This window comes from Hippocampus zosterae, unplaced genomic scaffold (genome assembly GCF_025434085.1).
Source record: "Hippocampus zosterae strain Florida unplaced genomic scaffold, ASM2543408v3 HiC_scaffold_154, whole genome shotgun sequence".
NCBI lineage: Eukaryota > Metazoa > Chordata > Actinopteri > Syngnathiformes > Syngnathidae > Hippocampus > Hippocampus zosterae.
In genome coordinates, this window is record NW_026262788.1 from 26,103 (window position 1) to 39,134 (window position 13,032).

A 13,032-nucleotide genomic window follows, 5' to 3' on the forward strand; every position below is an offset into this window, starting at 1 on the left:
GAGGGGCCCTTGCGAGAAACGCAAGGGGAGCTGGCGGGCTGGCTGGCGCTGCTGCCGGAAGCAGCGGTGAGGCGCAGGCTCGAGCACTGCCAGAATTTGCTTTCGCTCGAGCTGATGAAGCTCAGCTCTCAGCTGGGCGAGCTAGAAGAGTAGTAGGGCGCCCAGCTGCAGCACGAGATGTCCCTTTTGGCGGTGCAGTGGCTGGCCGAAACCATCTGGCTGTCAGACCGCAGGCCGCACCGCCTCGACCCTGCATAATTCTACAACTCTGAGATCAGCAATGTGGTGCCAGCGGACATGGAGCTGTTCCAGTTCTTCCAGGAGCGCGAGGCCTGCAGAGGCAATTTCCTGCAGTACCCGTTCCTGCTGGACCTGGAGTTCAAGCAGCAGCTGATCGCCACGGAGTGCAGGGTGGAGATGATGACCTCCATCAAGCGGTCCCTCAGGCCCATGATGTTCATGAACCCCTCCAAGGACCTGTTCCTGCTGCTTGAGGTCAGCCGTGACACCATGCTCGAAGAGTCCCTGCAAAAGTTCAGTTCAGGCATCGACCTCAAAAAGCCACTCAAGGTCATTTTCCGGGATGAGCCGGGCGACGACCTGGGCGGGCCCAGGAAGGAGTACTTCCAGCTGATGACCCGCAGGCTGCTCGACCTGGGGTTCGGCATGTTCGTGATGCGCAACGTCCCATGCTCACCAGGAAGGCCGACTCATGTGGCTCAACGCGCATACCTGGGAGGCACCCATCATGTTCGAACTGGTCGGCATCCTGCTCGGCCTGGCTCTCTACTCCTCCAACCTCCTGGAGCTACACTTCCCTACATTCTTCTACGACCGGCTGCTGGGTGACGACAGCTACCCGCCCGAGCAGTGCCTGGCTGACCTGGCCGTGCTCGACCCCGTGGTGTACAACAGCCTGCGGAAGGTGATGGAACACCCTGGCGACGTGGCCGACCTCGCCCTCTACTTCGAGGCCAAGGAGGAGGTCCTAGGCGAGGTTTACTCCACCCCTCTGATCGAGCACGGTGAAGAGCGGCTGGTGACCAACGACTGCAGGTAAGAATACGTCCACGCGTACGCAGAGTACCTGCTCAAGAAATCAGTCGAGAAGCAGTTCGCCTCTTTCAAGCGAGGGTTTTTCAAGGCGGTCAGTCCGAATGTGGTCCGGCTCTGCTCGGGCAGGGAGCTGGAGACCCTCATCTGCGGGAAGGATGAGCTGGATTTCAAGGGGCTGCAGGCAGGCACCATTTACGAGGAGTTTGACCGCTAGGGGCCGGAGGTCGGCTGGCTTTGGGAGTTCTTGCATGCGCTTGATCTGCCGGCCAAACGCAGATTCCTATCATTCGTGACCGGCTCAGACCGGGCGCCCGTGGCCGGCCTCAAAAGCCTGCAGATGGTAGTAAAGCGAAACGGCCCAGACAGCGACAACCTCCCCACCGCCCACACCTGCTTCAACATCCTGCTGCTGCCCCGCTACTCCAGCAAGGACAAGCTAGCAGACCGGCTGTCCAAAGCCCTCGAGCACAACGAAGGGTTCGGCCTGATCTGACCCAAGAATTGTAATACATCATGGTGTCAGTCCAGCATTTGTTGTAGTTCCTGCCTCTCGCGCAGTAGATGCAGCACGCTGTCTAGGTAGTCCTGCCAGGCCTGCTTGAGGGAGTGGTGGTCGTCGAACCAGATGCCTTCTGGCTCGATGTCGAGACGGTGAAGGGTCAGACCTTCGAGCCGTGCTGCTGCTTGGCGGCAGGGGTAGCCGTCAGGAGTGAGCAGGTGGCTCTCAAAGGGCTTGCTGAACCGGTAGGCCGAAAGGGCGAGGCTGGCCTGGCTGTAACTTTCTTGCATGGCGGCTGCAGCCTGATCCACTTTCAGAGTCTGCTCCAGCTTCGCTCTCATCGAAAATATTGATACAAAAGGCAGGCGATTGCGATTGCCGCCGCCAGCAGCATGAGCTGCCACCATCCCGAAGCCTCGTCCTCCTCGTCCATCGGCACTACCTTCATCGATGGCATCATCGATGGCTATTTCGCTGAATCTATCAGATTGTTTTTCGTCCTGCGGAGGGGCGAGCGGATGGTCTTCTGGGGGGTGAGTGGCAGCTTCAGGAAATAGCAGTTTAGAATGGCCTTTTCTATCTGGGAATCTGCGGAGAGGGTCAGCTGGAACCTATCGTTCTCCCGTTCTTCCAGGTATGTCTGCACTCTGAGCACAAACCGGACGGTCACCGGCTTCGAAGTGGTCATCCGGGAGGGATGCACCTAATAAAACCCCCTGCAGTTGGAGGCGATACTAAAAGTCAGCTCCAGCTTGGGCACCACGCACATCTCTGCTACGTAGACGGAGCCGTATTGGTGGAAGCAGAGGTCTTTGCTGAAATCAGCCAATCCACTGTCCATTTTATGAAAATCAATGATTCTTGAGGGCCGCCTTCTGCCGGATCGACTGCAGGATGGATTGGTTGCGGGCCAGTAGCTAGGACTGCAGCTTGGCCAGTTGCCTGGCCCGGCGATCTTGGATACCGGCCGGGATGGTTCTTTCGGGTTGGGGTTTGACTGTCTTCATGTGAAAAATCTACCTCTTCGGGGGGCTTTGCTCTGTCACATGGTTAGTTTAAACCTTGATACAAGACCTGTTCGTATACATTGTCGAACCCATCGCCGCAACAGGCTTATCCGAATTTATTGATTTCTAAAGTTTGAGGGGTTTGTGCATCCCTTCCTTTGGCTGAAGGGCAGCCCGGTCTTCTTACTTCCTGTTCTGACGCGAGGATAGTTTAGCGGTGCGGTCATAGCAGCTGCGAATTAGCTTGTCACTGCCGTAACTCGGGACAGACTTTGATTGAGACATAGACTAGACCGTGTAGAAAGTGGAGACGAGGCGACTGGTGTGGATTTCGATGTCTGGCACGTGCTTGACAAGAGTGGTCATCCGCATGGCCAATTCGGGCATACCGCTGCCGGCCAGACATCTGGCCTCTTCATCCTGGCCGAGCAGGAACCTCCTCTTGCCCTGCCTGAGCTCCTCAAGCAGGGTCAGCAGACAGCTCCGGTAAAGCCCTAGCAGCGCGCGAGCGATCAAGCAGAAGCTCACGAAATCATGAGCGATATGAGCCTGGATCTCCTCGATTAGCTGTTTCTTGTGCGCAGCAAAACGCTGCAGCTCCTTGACCGACATCAGGGTGGTAAAACGGTCGGACTTGTGGTCGAGCAGGTTCTTGCAGAAGCTGATGAGAGGCTTGCGATACAGCAGGGAGCAGATCGCCCCTCGATGGTATTTCTGCACGATTGTGTCCTCCTCGCCCTCGAGCAGTTTTTCTCTTCGACCCATTTCGGCGAGCAGGCCTGCCCTCAACTCGTCACTGACCACCCCCTTGACAGCGAACAGCTTCTTGAGCATCTCCTTTCGCTGGGCATTCAGCACGACCAGCTGCAAGCAGTCACTGGGACACAGCATCTGGATCGAAATCTTAGACTCGTTGAAAACGGGGTTTCGTCTGGCCATGCTATCTTTTGTTAATTATAATGGTTGACTAATGTCACTTACGAGCCAGCAGGGGTCGTATCCTGTCCTGGACGTGCTACACCTACGCTGCCTTGGGGTGGTACTGCGAGCTGTGCTTGGGCATCGGCACGTTGGTGACGCCGAGTTGGTGGTTGATGATCTGCTACTGTCGGGTGTAGTTGCCAACGGTTTCAGGGGTTTGGGAGGGCTGCCCTGGTCTCACGATTCGCTCAAGTGTGCCGCGGTTGATCCTCAACTCCTCTTCAGTCATGTAACGGTCCATCATGCCTCTTCTCCGTTTTTCCTCGACCTGCTTCTGCAGCTCGCTGAAATAATCCTTTTTGGACAGTGAGGAAGTCTGTTTCCCTGGCGAAAGGGATTCTTGCAACAACCTCTCTTTTTCTTCTAGCCTGGCTTGTTGCTGCTGCATGGCTTTTTTCTACTTTTATTGCAGCTGGCTAAGAATATCGTCTCTGAACTAGCTGGCTTTTTGCAGCCTCACGTACCTGCGCCGCTTTTCCTCTGCCTCCTGCTGGGCTGCTGCCTGCCGCTACTGCTCGTCTGACCGTCTCAGCTCCGCCGCGAGTTTGAGTCGCTGTTGGCTGGCGATCTTGGAGTATTCTTCATGCACGGTCGAATTCTGTTGATATCCATGGGATATGCGCTCAAGCTCATGCCTGCGTCTTCGCTCTTCCTGTGCCTCTTTCTACTGTGCCTCGTGAGCGAGGTGCAGACTAAACTGCTCCTCACGCTACTTGCGCCGTATCTTTTCCTCGATTTGCTGCCGGTAGAACGGCACGAGTTCAGCCCTCGCATCGCGATGATCCTTGCCTTTGAAAGGAAAAAACTATGTTTCAGGCATTTCGGTCTTTACACGGTTCACTTTTTTCTGCTAGAGGAAGTGGGTGTGTTCTTAATAAAGCCGACGTTTTTGGAGGTGTGCCTAAAGAGCACGGGCTTGGTGTTGTTGTTATTCAGCTTTGGAGGAGGCGACCATATGCTCGAAGAATGCCTGGTCTTGCTGCTGCTGTTGTTCCGCTCTGGCCTGCTTGCTTCGAATGGCCTAAGCAAGGTGCTCTCTGTATCTCGCCTTTTTTTCCTTATCGAGCCTTTGCGCACGTTCTTTCCTTTGCTCTTCCTCCGCCAGATTCTGTTCATTCAGGAGTGCCCATTCCTCTCTGGGCAGTTGCATTAAAATAATGGTGAAGCAGCCGCCCTTGTAAGAGAAGAAGGTTTGGCCCTCGAAGCAGGCCAGGACGGTGTTCGTCAGCGGGCTGAATTATGAGGCCACGGAGGAACAGCTGGTGTAGTTCTTTGGGGGAGGGGTCGAGGAGGTCAATATGCCCCGATACCAGGATTCGGGTAGATGCAGGGGCTACGCGCATGTCACCTTCGAAAATAGGAAGAAAGTAGTACAGGCCCTTAAACGAAACCGACAGGTGTTCATGGACAGATATTTGGAGGTGCAGCCTGCGAAGGGCAGAAAATAGTAGCCGACGTAGGTCCGAGCGGAGATCCCGAAGGACTGCCGGACAGTGTTCGTGAAGAATCTGCCCTACTAGTGCACGGAAGACCAGGTGGGCGAGTTCATGAGACAAAAGTGCGGGCCAGTCGAGAACATCAGGTTCGCGTTCAATGCCGTGCTCAAGCATTTCAAGGGATTCTGCTACATCGACTTCAAGCACGAGGCGTCAGTGAAGAAGGCCGTGGCTCTGTCGGGCAGCGAATTCCAGGGCCGGCCGTTGAAGGTGGACGTGGAGGGCGGGGTGGCGAAGAAGGGGTACCGCAATTACGTGGTGCAGAACAGCAAGTTCGGGTCGGCTTGATGTGAGGATCACTTGAAGTAGCTGTAGATGAGCTCGCCCAGCTGGGGAGTGCTGGCTATCCGCTCCAGGTCGATCCTCGACAGCGAAGTCCGGAAGACCGTCTCGTTCCGTTCGTGCCTAATGACTCGGCTGAGCTCCGGTTGCCTGTCAGGTCGCGTGGAGCCGCATTTCTGGTAGGACAGCGGGTATAGCTTGGGCTCCTCGGTGATGAAGAGGGCCTTGTACTCCAGCGCCTGGTAGTTCTGGGAGTGCGGGATCGGCTGCCGCAAGGTCCTGAGAGCCCTCTTGTAATGCTTGATCAGCTTGTCAGGGTTCATGGCCGAGTCCTTGGCTAGGTTGAGCTTCTAATAGGCTTAAGCAGTGCGGATGGAGTTGCTGATGAGGGCCCGCTTGCCCAGCCCGTCCTCGCAGGTGCGGGTAATGAAGTCCCTCCTGCCCAGCTGTTTCGACTTGTTGCTCTTGCGAGAGATGTCGCCAGTCTCGTTAAACCCGCCTTCATATCTGTCGAATTAAAGGTGCTGGCGTTCAGGACTCTCTCGTACGTATTTTTTGAAGTCCTGAGGGATTATCCACTGATCCTTGCGGGTCTTGCGTCGAACTCCTTCCGTATTGAAATTCTAGGAGGGCAGGCAGTTGTCCAATTGCTAGGCGTTGCGCTGCACTGCCTGCTCGACTCGCTCCTTCTCGGTGCGTGGCTTGTTGCTGAAATCCATAGCGCCTTCGTAGGTCACCTTGGCCCGCAGCGCCTGCTTGTCAGGGTCAAGATAGGTCCCTTTATTTATGAATCTTGATTGATACTCCGCCTCCGCCTGCTTGGAACGATCCTTGGAACTCATGTAAGTGCGGAACCAGGTCGAGCCGGTGCCCCTCTTCGTAATATCAAACTCTCCCTTGGAATCCCTCCTTTCAAAGATCCTCCGATAATCGACCAGCTGCCTGGACCGCTGCACCCTCTTCTGCGCAGTTCCGTCAACAGCCACTGCCCTCTCCACCGGGACAGTGGTGGTCCGGTGGTGCGCATTCCTCCTGCTGAAGTAGTTTTACATCCAGGTTATATTATTCTAATAAAAAGATCAAAACTGGGCGAGCTGATGCTTGACCTTTTTGTCACGGTCCACGTAGTATTTTATCTTGCTGTGAGCGGAGACCGGCCGTGCGTAGGTGCTTTGGATGTTTCGCTAGCGGGTGCTGTAGGCTTGGGCGTATTAGGCCCAGTTACCTCGCTGGCGGGGAGTGCGGCCCCCCTTCCGCTGTGAGTAGATGGCTTGTCTCGCCCCGCTGTCATCCGTGTGGTGAGGGGCGCTGGCCTGCTGCCGTGACTCACAGCGGCTCTTCTCCACAGTGTTCCATTGCCCCCCAGAAGGCCTCGCCACTGGCACCTGCGACGACGACGAATGCCCCAAGTCACGGGCTATCAGGAGATTGAGCTTGCCGTGCAGTTCGTACAGGGACTCCTGCATGGCCAGGATCTGCCGTGCGAAGAGGCTCTTGTCAGGCATAAAAAACAACGAATAATTTTATTCACTGCAACAACTGCTTTATTATGCCGGGGGTGTCTCGGTCATTCCGGAGCTTGAGCAGGTCCGCTTGCAGTTGCTTGTAGCCTAGCTTGCCCCGCTTCACTGCGATGCGGGATTTCAGCTCTGCCTTTTCTTGCAGCAGAGATTGCAGGGTGTGTTCGTCCGCTTCGTGGTGGGTGGCAGGCCGCAGGCAAGCCAGCCAGCCCTTGTGCCGGGTTTCGGCAGGCTTGCGTAGCTCACGGTATCGCTCCTTAGCAAGAACCGCCTCCAGCTCGTGGATGCGGCTCTTGCGGCGCATATTCTCAACCTCGAAATGCTCGAGCTCAGTTTTCTTATCGTCTCGCTGGAGCCCGGCATAAAGCTTTTCTAGGTTGGCGGTTAGGATGTTCTTCTCGGCCTCGAGGCGGTCCAGCTCTGCAGCGACCTTTCGCTCGTGGAAAAGCTGGCGGTTGAGCTTGTCGTTGGCGTAATGCTGTTCCAGCTTGCGTTCCAACTCCCTGATTTTGGCCTGGTTGACCAGAAACTCGATCTCCTGCTGCTGGATGACCTGTCCTATGGACTGACTGTGGCTTGGGGCGCGGCTTTGGCTTGCCGACCGCTGCATTCAATTATGCACGTAGAAATCACTGCGACCGAGCTGGCCCGCCCCGCCAACTACTTCGTTGTAATTCAGTTCGAGCAATTGGAGGACGGACTCAAAGTGTCCCATGAAAAGCATGTCACTGACGTGGTGCCCAACTCTGCTCGCCCTCATTTCCTGGAGCATGCCTGCGACTTCACAGTCGGCAGCCTGGCATTCGACTTCAAGCTCAAAGTAGGACTTTTTGAGACCTCTCTTGAGACTGGTCGTGACCAGGACCTGCTGCTGGTGCCTGCCTTACCAGCACAACAGCCAGAAGTTAGCCAGCGTCACCTACAACCTCCGCGACCGTGAGAAGCGCAGAATCCTTGAGAGGTAGATCATCCGAGGCAAAGTCAAACTCGGCAAGCATGGGACCCTCGAATTCCTCCTGAAGTTCGATCGCCTGCCCCTCGAGGAACGGATCAAAGTCGATAACGAGCGTGCGGCCAGGCTTTTCTTCGACCCCTCAGAGGATAACCCCAAGGTCGTGCAGCGGCGAGTGACTGACCTGGAATAGCGTCTGGAGGGGCAGACGGCTACCATCAAGGAAAACGCTGCCAAGTTGGACCGAATTCGAGAGGTGCTGGTCTCAGTGAAATACCAAGAGCGGGAGTTGCTGCATGCGATTGCGTAGGCTGAGAAGGGTATTCGGATGGAAGGCCAGCAAGGCAGCGAATTCACGGAGGCGGAAATTCAGGTCGATTTGCTTTCAGGGACTGAAAAAGGTGAGGAGGTGCTTAGGCTCAAGCTGACTACCCTGCTTAGGCAGGTTGAACATGAAGTGACGCTTAACTAGCACCTCAAGAAAAAACTTGAAGAACGGCGCCCTTTTATGTAAGCTAAGCAAAAAAACGCAGTGAAAGCTGATGCCCTGGAAAAGGCCCTGACAAAACTCAAACAGGATTGCGAGGAACTATAGAGCAAGGTAAGTGGACTGCCCGAGTTGCTTTAAAAGCTAGCGGCCCAACGCGACGTTATCCGCACGCTCAAGGAAAAGGCCAGGGGCAACGAAATCCTCAAAGCGAAGCATCTGAAGGCAGAACTTGACTTGCTCGAGCTGAAACTCATCTCTGAACGCAGAAGACTACGAGACAGATCGGACCTCCCTGACAGCGAGGAGCTGGCAGCCATCCGGAGGGAAAACGAACGCTTGCTGGAGGAGATCGAAAAGGTGTCACTAGAGAACGCGAAGGGCAAGGAGCGTGCTCCTAGTGCCATGGGGTCTCTGGACTAGTAGCTGCTGCTGGCCAAGAAGTAGGCCCTGAGGGAGCAGATCTGGAGGCTGCGCGAGAACTCGGTCAATGAAATGGTCCGCCTCCGGGACAGACGGCTGAGCATGACGCCCTCTGAGCTGGCGGATTGAGAATCATCTGACTTATTTCTCGTGCCTTTCGTAGAAGGCCAGTAGGTTGAGCACTCGGACCTCGGCCTCATTGCGGATCGTGACGAGGTCTTAGTAGGGGTTGCCGAGGAGCTGGGTGGACATCTACCGCACCAGCGTCAGGTATGGGCTGTAGGTGTCCACCAGCACCTTGAAGTTGGTGCTGGCGATCATCTCGGGGTGACGGGTTTGAATATCTGCGAGTTTTTATTGGCGAGCGAGTGCCTCCTATAAGAGCAAGGCGAGTAGCTATCGCTGGTGCTCGCATTGCACCTGCTTGGCACGGATAGCAGACTCGATCACCTCGTTGTCCTTGCGGCGCTGCTCGATCGCCCTCCTCGTTTCATAGGCCTGCTGCTTCAAATCAACCATCTCCTCGCGACAGGCCCGCGCAGTCTAGAAAGCCTGCCGCCTGAGCTGCTCGACCTCCTTCTCAAGCGCGGGCAGTTCCTCCGCCTTCTTCTTGAGTTCCTCATACTCTTTCTGCTCGATCATCGTGCTGTGCATAATCCGACGAGTTATTGTAAATGACTGGCATTCTTAATTTCAATGCTGCGAAGGCACTCGTTCTTCGATTGTGAGAAGGCGGTCGGCCTCGTGCTCATCGGGAACGAGGGAGTTGGCAAGAGCGCATTCTTGGAGGGGTTGGCTTGTGATCCTTCTGGAGGCTGTGCTGCCACGCATGGGGTTGATCTCTACGTGGCCCGACTATCCTGGGTGGACCCTGATTTCCTCGGGGACACCGTGCTACGAGTCCTGGAAATATCAGGGGACCGTGAGGATTTACTGGGTGCCGGCAAGCTGGCAGACCCTCACCTGCATAGGTGCCAGGCAATAGTCTTCTGTGTCGATCTGACCAACCTAAACAGCATGTCCTCCTTCGGCTTTTTCGTGAAGACGCTGTTCTTCGACCTGGGCAGAAAGGAGCTTCTAAAAATAAAACCGTTTCTAATATTGGGCACCAAATCCGAATTGGTCCCTGCGGCGGAACTGCCCGTGCTGAAGGCCAAAATCGTGTAATTCTTCGGACACTACTTTGAAGAGCAGACAACACGTGTCGCCTTTCATAAGCTTGATCTGATCCGGCTGGTGGCTTTCGAGCGAGGGAGTTTGCCTTTCGTGCGGATGAACTACTGGACAAAGTGGGCAGGCATGGGCTACTACGAGTTCGGAGTCAACGCGTGTCTGGACTTCATCGGGTGGTTCAAATACATCGCCTAGCGAAGCCTCGACCTGGCCAGGCTGGAGCCCCCGCCGGAACACGAGGAACCTATCCACAAAAAAGAGTGATTTTGTTATAGTCACCGAAGCCGGGTGCTTGACAGCTCGCGGCTACGGCTAGTTTTATGCCTGCTTGTGGATAAGGGCACCACGCTCACTTTTTTAAAGGGCAGGATTCGCGAGGGTTTGAGGGGGGTGCTGTTCTTGGGGCCCTGCAGGCTAAGGCACCGGTAGCGGGTCGAGTATATCCTTTTTACTGGTGTTTTTACTTACCTCTAAGGGTTTTAAGGCTGCTGCAGCTTACGAGATTTAGTTTTTGGGGGTGGTTATAAGTCGATTATCAATCTGCCATATTCCTGGGTTTCAGGCAGTCGGAATCGAGATCTGCCTTGGTACCTGTCTTCGTAAATATCGTGACTCTCATCGAAAGTTAGAGCCTCTTTGCCTCTGATCCGTAGGATATGGCTGCTGACCTGCCTTCGAATATAGCAGTGCCAGTCTGTCCTGGGTGACTGCCCTTCCGCAGTCTTTTAGAGGCAGTGGTCGATAACAGCTGCCTCGTAGTCAGGACAGTGCCGTGCCAGCAAGTGCCCCTGCAGGTTGGACAGTCCTTGATGGATCAACCTGCTAACTTACAGCTGCTGGGCCACATAAAACTCCATCAAATAAAACTCATCGTTTGTTTAGCCGATCGCGTAAGGAAACTGCTTCGGCCAGGCTCCGCACGAGGATTAGCTTTTTGTGGGTGGTTCCTAGATCGACGCATAGCCAGACTTGGACTGACCATACTGTCAGCATCTCAGCCACGAAAAAATGGCCCTCGTCAAGTACAATCTCTTTTCCATTGCTCCTTAGAATGTACTCATCACTGTCAGTCCTAATTACCTGCTCGCCCTGCCCACCCATCCACATCACCAACCCTGCAAGCCCAACCAACCCCACCAGCAATATCCCCAACCCCAGTCCTCCCATCGCCCCGATCGCTACCCAACCCCCGGCCCCCAACAGCCCCCACCTGCGGGGCTTGTTCTCATACAGAATAATCATTGTCACTCCTGCTCAAAGACTGCTGGCAGGTCTATCCGGCATTTGAAGATGATCACCCTGCCGCTCTTGCAAGCCAGGGGAAGGGTGGGTGGAGCGTCTTGCCATTTTGAGGAGTAGTGCTATCTGAACTCGGGGATGTCGCTGAGTTCGAGGAGGACTTCGTTGGACTCGACTGGTTTTGTCTTGCCTTGCAGCAGGATTGTTAGATGCGGGAATTTGTTGTCTACTTCGTATCCCTCCGGAAACACCATTCCGCAAACCAGCCTTCCTTCGGCCACAATCAATGCCCTCACCTAAATAACTCCTTTTTCTCCCCGATGGAAATTCTTGTAAATCGGGTGATGCAGAAGTTTATCGTTCTTGCCAATAAAGAGACAGGTAACGTGCAGGCTCTTTGCAACTTTGTACTCTTGATCTAAGATTGCCCTGGCGATCGGTTCATAGGAGGGATCGCTTGACAGCATACCTTTGAGTTCTTCAAGCAGACGATGGCGGGAATCAGCAAAATCTGTGACAAAAAGTCCGATGTAGACAGGCCGGTGTTTTTTCATCCTGTCAGCCCTTTCAAATTAGCAATACGGAAAGAACAGCCAAAAGGCCCCTATGCAAAAGGTGACAGCCATGCCGACAAGGATTGTGGATCCAACCAGCTGCTCGACCCAACTGCTGTAAAACGCCTCATAGCTCATCCACAGATAGAGGCCGGTCATGAAATACAGGCCTGCTCGGCCTATCCGAATCATATATAATGGAGTTTCCGAAGCGACCGTACGGGAAGTGCAATAATGACGGGGAGTGCGCTCGGGACAAGTGTCCATTCGAGCACCCCCACGGTAAGAAGTTCATACCATGCCCAGACCAGCTGCAGTGCAAGAATCTTAAGCGCTGCAAGCTCTCGCACTATCACAATGTGCCCTGTGAGGAGGACTGTAACGACCCTGAGTGCAAGTATTTGCATTCTTACGACTGTCTTTATGACGGACTCTGCACCCGTGATTTTTGCGACAAGAGGCATCGTATCGGCACTGTCGTGGAACACTGTCATCGCAATAAATGCGTTGACAAGGAATGCAGATACTCTCACATGGATCGAAGGCGGGAGCGCATGCGCTTACGAACTGAGGTGCGTAACAAGGAGGAGGAGCATTTTGAAGTGCACTCCAGATAGAGGAAAGTTGAAAGGGTCGAGAAAAAGACTATCGCGAGAGTTGAAAAGTTCAAAGATGAAGAGGATGAAGAATTAAGGATTTCGAATAGAGAGCGGGCGTAACTTAGACGAAAGAGAGAACGGGAAGAGTTAGAAAAACGAAATGAGGAGCGATAGAGGAAAAGGTAAGCACAGCTAAAGGAAAAAGAGCTGAAAATGGAGGAAGTCAGGCGTCAGCGAGCTGAGAGACTGGAGGAGAAGAAGCAGCGAGTAGTCGAAATTCGTAACGAATACAAAAATTTGTAGGAGGGAAAACCTTTGAAAGAATCAAGAAACAGGGACAGGGCTTGGGACAGAGATAGGGACAGGGCTTGGGGCAGAGATAGGGACAGGGACAGAGATAGGGACAGGGACAGAGATAGGGAGAGGGACAGGGACAGGGACAGAGATAGGGACAGGGAAAGGCAAAGGGAAAGGGATAGGGATAGGGATATGGATAAGGAAAGGGAAAGGAGGGAAAGGGAAAGGGATAGGGACAGGGAAAGGGATAGGGACAGGGAAAGGGATAGGGACAGGGAAAGGGATAGGGACAGGGACAGGGACAGGGACGGTAGAGATAGAGGCAAGGAGAGAGATGGAAGGGACAAAGATCGGGACCGAGAAAGAGGCAAATGGGACAGAAGAAGGGACAAATAAGGCAAAGAATAATCAAAGCAGAGCAAATAGTAAGTCAAGCGCCTGGACCTAGACTCCCTCAACGAAGAGCA